General features: G+C 37.9%; 1 pseudogene across 1 annotated transcript; it reads left to right on the top strand.

The window, feature by feature from the left end:
- Nucleotides 1-5,985: 5,985 nt before the first annotated feature.
- LOC143554635 (zinc finger CCCH domain-containing protein 56-like) lies at nucleotides 5,986-7,963 on the top strand (annotated as a pseudogene). Its single transcript, XR_013139055.1, has 2 exons — nucleotides 5,986-7,312; nucleotides 7,686-7,963. The product of XR_013139055.1 is annotated as a zinc finger CCCH domain-containing protein 56-like (transcript).

The raw sequence follows: 7,963 nt of genomic DNA, 5'->3' as shown, positions 1-7,963 counted from the left end.
CAGCAAATAAATAAATAAAAAGTATACGGCTTGGCTGCTCCATCCACACACTTGTCTTTTTTCATTAAATTTTTCCTTGGGGATCGTCTCTCTAGCTCATTCAGTCTTCAAACTCGCAAAACTCAAAAACATAAAACAAAGTCGAACTACAAAAAACTACGTTAGCGACTCAAAGAAAAATTAAAAATAAAATAAAAGAAAATATACAAACTCTAAACTTGAGTTTTCACTCAAGAACCCATGCTATGCTAATCACGTGGCGGACCGAGTGGAGCTTCCTCCACCTCGGTAGAACTCCAATGCCCTTAAAGATACCAAATCACGATCCGACCATTCATCAATCTTGGTCTTCTTCTTTCTGGCACCACGAACCTTCTCAATCTTTCGCTTACCACCACCTCTTTCTCCAACATGCTTCACCATTTCCCGAGAACTAGGAACCGCTCGCTCTTTCCCCACACTTAAACTTACAGAACGGGAACAATCAAGACTAGGATCCATGCCCGAGATAAATGATTCTATCGAGTAAACTGGGTGACATGGATCAATGAGACCGTCTTGACCACTCGGATATCTCATGGACTTAGCCAAATAGGTGGCACTATCAACACCGGCTCTAAGAGTAATCTTACCTTCAAACACATCAATGACCGCCCTAGCAGTACGTAAGAATGGAAGGCCTAAAATTATTGGAACTCTCTCGTCGGCCTCCATATCTAAAACAACGAAATCTACGGGGAAACCCAAATTATCTACCTTAACGTGCAAATTCTCTACGACACCCCTCGGATACTTAATGGAACGATCGGCTAAAGACAACGTCATACAAGTAGGGGTGAGCTCTCCTAGGTCTAGCTTTTCATATAAAGAATATGGAATGAGGTTTATACTAGCCCCTAGATCGGCCAATGCTTGACATGTTGTGTCACTTCCGAAAAGGCATGGAATGGTAAAATCACCGGGGTCGGGTAACTTCTCCGGAACTTTATTGAGAACTACTGCAGAACACTCTCCATTTAAGGGCACAGTCGAAAGCTCCTCCAACTTATCCTTTCTTTTAAGTAAGTCTTTCAAAAATTTGGCGTATTTAGGCATATGCTGAAGAACTTCGACGAACGCGAGGTTAACATTCAATTGGCTAAATATATTAAGAAAATGCCCGTAATCTTTTGTATACTTCTGATTCTTTAGACGAGCGGGATACGGGACATAGGCTAGGTCAATGGTGTGTGGTGGTGGCCGGGCTCCAACCGGCTTCTTCTCGGTGTTTTTCTTAACTTGTGGCTTTATGATTGATGTTGTACTATGTGATTTACCTGGAGCCTCTACCTCTATTTCCTCATCTATCAACTCTTCATCCCTATCTTCCCTAATTTCTCTACTAACTACCTCCGGACAAAAAACCCTACCACTACGAGTGGAGATGGCTTTCAATTGAGCAGCCGGATTAGTTTGAGGGATACCCAAAAACTGACCTGGGGTCCTTTCTTCTAAACGATGAGCAATATCACCAACAGTCCTTTGAATATCGAGAATAGAAGATTGTTGTTTCTTGAAGAGCAAATCGTGTTCGGCTAACTTTTCTGTGTAACTTGATCTCTCTCCAAGATTGCTTCATCATCTCTTCCAAATGCCCCATTCCACCGTTCGAATCCTGCACATAACTTTGAACATTAGATTAAATAATAATAATAATAATAATAAGTTGAGTTGTGGACTTGGAAATAAAAGATGGATTATGGGGTGGTTATGGGCCTTAAGGCCCATGGTCTTGGAGTATATAGCTCCTTAAACCTTCCTAAAACCCTAAAACCTTCATTTCCATCTTCTGTGCCTCCATACACACTTAAAAACACACACAAACACTCTCCTATCAATTCGGACCCAAATCCGAAGTAAAGAAAGGTTAGATTTTGGGTTGAATCTTCACCAAACAACTAGTAAAAACACTTGGATTCATGTATGGAATTGAGACCAAAGCAAACCGATCCGAAAGAGGTAAGCATTAGTTTAAAGGTTATGTATTTCATATCAGTTTGCAAGACGCTTCGGCAGAAAGATGAATCAGACTAAAACTACTAGGAAAAACGTAAACTTTATAAGAAACGGGTTATCGGACGTGAGACGAAACCAACCGGGTACCATTTGGTCCATGTAAAAGCAAAAAAGATGAAGTTTTTATGACCCGGATTAGTAGTAAAACGAACCTTTAAGAGATGAACGAAAACATTTATAACAAAAAAACACGAAAACCAACTTTGAGTCAAGTTCATAAGAATTCGATTAGATTGGAAGAAAATTCGATTCGTTTCAGAATTCGATTCAATTCGTTTTAGAATTTGATTCGATTTGTTTCGGAATTCGATTCGACTCGTTTGAATATTTAGTTCGATTCGTTTGAATACTCGATTTGATTGGTTTTACAGAAACTCGATTCGACTCATTTGGAATTCAATTATTTTAATGAAATGCATTTTTCTAATGAATTAACCCCAGCCAAGGGCTCTTCCCCTTGGACTTTGCTAGGAGATGCCGCCCTTAAAACTCCGATGCTGGGGGCACTGCCCCCGACCCCTATTCGTTAGGAATTTTACTAACCTAGAAATGTGATTTGGTTAAGAGTAGTTAAGTGATATTTAAAATTGTTAAGCAATTAGCCGTGAGCAGCTAAGAAGAGGTGTTACATTTAATTCCGAGAGAAACAGGATCCATGTGAGTTTCTAGCCCCATTCTCTAGTATGTTTTTCGGGGCTGTGTGCATACTCCTATGTGGTTAGTTAATACACTTACCTTAAGTGGTAAGTGTATGCTATATAAATGTAATGAATGATATATGAATGATACAAAAAAGGTTAAGAGTATGTGTGTAATTATATGATCAATGATACGAAGAAATGTATGTATGAATGCACGGTGGCATGGTTGTATGGAATGAAGGGACCAGACCCTTATAATATCTTAGAGGAGAGGGACTAGACCCTTATAATATATGTGAGGTTATAGGACAAAAGACTATTTAAAATGTAAAGATAGTTATGTATGCACTATCTATGTTAGCAAAAGAAAGAATGACAGTTTGAAATAAAGAATGAATGAATGCATGTATGATTGAAAGATAAACAAGTTAAGTATGTAATATGTGTCTTCGAATACGTAACGATGTGAAGGTAATGTATGTTTCCTAATTAACTAGAACTCACTCAACGTAGATGACTTTTAGTATGCACGCATGTAAATAGGCTAAGACAGCTAGCTTGATGGAGGCACATGATATTGGAGTGAAGAGGCTGGCATCTTCAGAAGACTGTTATGATGTTTTAATATGATGTTTTATGTTATGTTTTAAGACAAGTTTTTAATTGTTATGATGAGATCTGAATGATCATGTTATTGTTGAAGTTTAATTTTTCCACGAACGTTTTAATTCACTATGATATTTAAAACTATGTTTATGAGTAAATCCAACATCAAAGTAGGGCACCTGGGCTTGGGGCCTTACACGTATATATCCTGACTCCACCGTAAGCTACAGTGGCTACAGTCCCAAAACATATTTTTTTTTTCCATTTACTTGACACTCATTTTCCTTTTTGAGCCCCAGTTTGCATCCTTTTGACTGTAACTTGATTCCTCACCATCCTATAAGCTCTAAATTTGTTCATTTAAGCTCCGAGCACCCGTGATCAATAAATCATTCAAAGTATTCGTGTTTGATATATAAAAACAATTAACACACATGATATTAAACATTAAAAGCACATTATTTCACCCACTCATCAGGAGGCGATGGGGGCTGAAAGGAGAATCGAAGGAGGTGATAGCGACTAAAGGATGTTTTTTAATGTTTTCATAATGGAAGAAAAGAAATTGTGGAGGAAGTAAGCGATAGTGCAAACGGGTAATCGTGTTATGAATGAGATTCGCGAGATTTTGTTCAAAATTTAGAGTTTAACTTATTTAATTTAATTGTGGTACCGCTAGTTAGGGAGCATGTGTCCCTCTAGAGTCTTTTAACATAATAAGTAAAAGGTAGATTAATTTAAGATTTAATTATGAAATAACTACATATCTCATTTTCTAATAGCGTGATAGACTAGTTGATTCGAAAGGTAAATTTTCCTAAAACATCGGAGCAGGTAATGAATATGGTCAAGTCAAGGTATAGTAAAAATATTTTTTTGACGAGGCATAAACATGATGGTTCTAAAAAAACCTTAAGTACCTGAAAATAAAGGTCTCTAAATATAAATTATCATGTCTAAGTATACATGGAATCGAAACAAAATTGACACCATTATATTAATTTATAAAAAGTAGTGCTTGAATTATGAAATGATGGGGATTAAGATTTAAGATATGCATGTGTTGAAACAGAGAAATGATTGGCTAAAGTAGAAAGATGAAAATAAGGCAGAGATGAAATATGTTATTTTCATACAATATAAAATTAGTTATTAAACTTAAACTTAATATCTACACGCTTACTTGATGTTGAAGTTTTCCATAGTACCTTTGGGGATGGAATTTGGAAACTCACTCGTGATTCTTTGATCATGTAAGGAGGTAAAAGAAGTTCAAATTTATATAGAGCACATCCTATAATCTCCAAAGGTTCGCTCCTTTCATTAATGAATACTGATATGATCAACTTGTGCCATAAAAGACTTGGTTAAGCGACTGAAAATAGGATGTCTCTGTTGAAATGTATTATCCAGTGTGCATGATGTTAATATGAAGAAGTGTTATCATTTTCTGGAAGGTAAGAAAACAAGAGTTTCCTTTAAGAGTCATCTTCCTTTGAGTAAGAAAGCACACTTAATTTGATACATTCAGATATATGTGGTCTTATAAATATGGAACGCTTGGGAGATTCTTATATTCGTCTCACCTATTTATATGTATTATATGTATTTATGCAACTACATGCCTTAGTTGAGAGACATATTGTGAAGAAGTTCAAGTGCATTTTCCTAGATAATGGAGGTTAATACATTAGTCCTTTTGATGCTTATAGAGAGAAAGCTATTCAACACCAAATGACTACTCCAACGTCACTAGAATTGAATGGTTTAGCATAACAATTGAGAAGAGAATGAAACTTTCCTTATAAAGGAGTGGAAACCTTCCATATCGTGACATGTTTTGCTTAGGCGAGTGAAAATCGAGTGAAAACAAATATGTGAGTACATGAACAGGCAAACCGCTAAGGGCAAACCAGGCATATCCTGAAACGGTTTACTTGGACAGTTACAAATGGCATCAGACTCAGTATGTCGGCTAGCTTGTGTGCTAGTGAGGACACGGGGCTTCCTAAAAGGGGTAACAATGTAAGTCTCCACCAAGGGGATGTTTGGTTGCCTCTTAATAGTCCTTAAGAGACTATCTCTTAATGATCATAACTTCATAATAGTTAAGAGGTAGCCTTAAGTCTGAATGGTTAAGAGCCTCTTAACCATTCAAACTTAAAACTACCTCTTAACCATTAAATGGTTATGAACCATTAAAAGGTAGCCTCTTAAAGCATTCTCATCCTATCCCCTAAACTTATGTGATGGGAGTTTGAAAATTATATGGTGAGGTTGTGTAAATTATAGGGTGAAGAGAGAAAAGTAGTGATTTTTTTGTAAATTTGGGGAAACTTTGTTTGCCCTATTTATTTTTTAATTTTTGTTGAATTGGTTGTGAGTAGAGCAGAGAGAAAACAGTAATAATAAAGGTATAAAACATATTATTTGATTGTACAGTAGAGATAAATGTAGTGTTTTTTAGTGTAATTATAAAGATAAGAATGAGGGATAGATTGGGAATGCTATTAACCATTCAGACTTAATGTAGTAGCCTTTTAATTACCATTAAGAGACTATCAAACAGCACTAATTTTTGAAGTACCAAAGTACACAAAATCAAATCTTGAGGGTTCTTAGTATAACAAACTCCAAACATAACTGTGTGTGTTACTAACCTTTGTCTTTTGTCTTCATTGATTAACGACACCATCTTCTTTCTTCCTCAATCTCTCATCCAACAATGGCGGTACGTTCATCAAAACCATAAATTAAAACCAACCCACTTCTCAAAATCTAATCTTTATCCTTTAATCCATTCACCAACCTTCATCTGTTATACATTCCATGTTGTAAGTCATAACTTCTCATACACTTCTTCAACAATTATGTTACCCAGATCTGTTTCAGCATCAAAGACTGTAACTTTATTATAATTTCACCCTTAGATTTGCTTTTACTGTTGTCAATTTTGTTGTTCATTAGGTTAGCCATCAGTTTCTTTAAATACCCCCTTTTGTTGTGTGTGCAGAGTTCTAAAGATTTCATTTTTAAACACCATTAGTCTTTAATTAAATACCCTTTTGTTTAATTTCACCTTCAGTTATTCCTTAATTAGTCTTCAAGTTTTAACCTTTATCTTCAATACAAAATTAGGGTTTTGTAGTTTTGCCTATCTTGAAATGGATTATGGTAGATAAAGTGGAAATGTTGTTCAAATTATAACCGGCGGGTCACGAAACGCTGGTGATTATTGGGGGGATCAGCCGGTTTGGGCAACCGAGGATGAATATGGAGTTTGGGATCGAGAGGCGTCGGTTGATGGTAACTTGAATTCGAATTATGATGGGCGGCAGTCGCAAACTAGGTCGGGAAGTGAACCGCCGGGCAAGAAGAGAAACGGGCAGGGTGGTGATGGGCAGGCGACTAGTCGGTCGAAGGCGATTGGGAAGATGTTTTTTAAGACGAAGCTGTGTTGTAAGTTTCGAGCGGGGACGTGCCCGTATATTACGAATTGTAATTTCGCACATAGTATTGAGGAGTTGAGGCGACCGCCACCGAATTGGCAGGAGATTGTGGCGGCTCATGAGGAGGATCGGGGGGTTTCGAGTGAGCCTCGGGAAGAGTTTCAGATTCCGTCACTTGGTTCGGCGAGTTTCACGGTTGATAGTCAACGGTCGTATAAAGGGAGGCATTGTAAGAAGTTTTATACGGAAGAGGGGTGTCCGTATGGGGATAATTGCACGTTTTTGCATGATGAGCAGTCGAAGGCTCGGGAGAGTGTTGTGATCAGTTTGGGGCCGGGTTCGGGTGGTGGTATGGTGGTGGTGGAGGAGGTGGTGGTGGTGGAGGAGGAGGTGGTGGTGGTGGTGGTGGTGGTGGTGGTGGAGGAGGAGGAGTGATGGATCCTGCGGGTGCTAATTCGATGTTGAAGCCGTCAAATTGGAAAACAAGGATTTGTAATAAGTGGGAGCAAACGGGCTATTGCCCGTTTGGGAGTAAGTGCCATTTTGCTCATGGAGCTGCAGGTATAGTTTTTTTTTCATAAATAATATAAATTTTATCGAAGTTGTTGGTTAGTAGAACCGGGTGGTTGGTTAACGGGTCATTTGGGTTGTGTTGGCGGCCATTGAAATAAATAAAATAATGTAATCTTTGTTGTCAATGTTTGAGACATTGTTTTGGGCTAAAACTGAAAATGCTGTTTTTCGATTTTTGAAAGCCGTCCAATTTCGGCTTTTTGGTTTCACCATTTGGCTTGAAATTTTTGGACTGTGAAAAAATTGGCCCAAAATAATGAAAATCGAAATTTAGGCCTAAGTTCTCTTTGTTAATTAATGATTAATTAATATTTGTATATTTGAGCTTTGTATATACGGATTATAATGGTTCTTTTGGCAGAACTGCATCGGTATGGTGGTGGCCTTGTGGATATAGATGCTAAAGATTCTCCTACTTCAATGGACCCAAACAAGCCAGGGCTCATGCCTTCAAAGACACCGGCTGAACCGGTTGCAGCCGCTGGTTCATCAGTGGCTCATTTGGATGGTTACCATGCTCGGGCTCCTTCTCGGCTTCCCGGAGTAATTCCGAGGACTGGACATAGACCATTTCAAAAGTGGAAAGGCCCGGATAAAATCAGTCGGATTTACGGGGACTGGATTGATGACATTGAGTAA

This window comes from Bidens hawaiensis, unplaced genomic scaffold (genome assembly GCF_021521415.1).
Source record: "Bidens hawaiensis isolate Kalapana, Puna unplaced genomic scaffold, B.hawaiensis_p1.1 tig00017771_1, whole genome shotgun sequence".
Lineage (NCBI taxonomy): Eukaryota > Viridiplantae > Streptophyta > Magnoliopsida > Asterales > Asteraceae > Bidens > Bidens hawaiensis.
The sequence above is the reverse complement of the archived record's forward strand: the minus strand, read 5'-3'. Positions and strand labels throughout refer to the sequence as shown.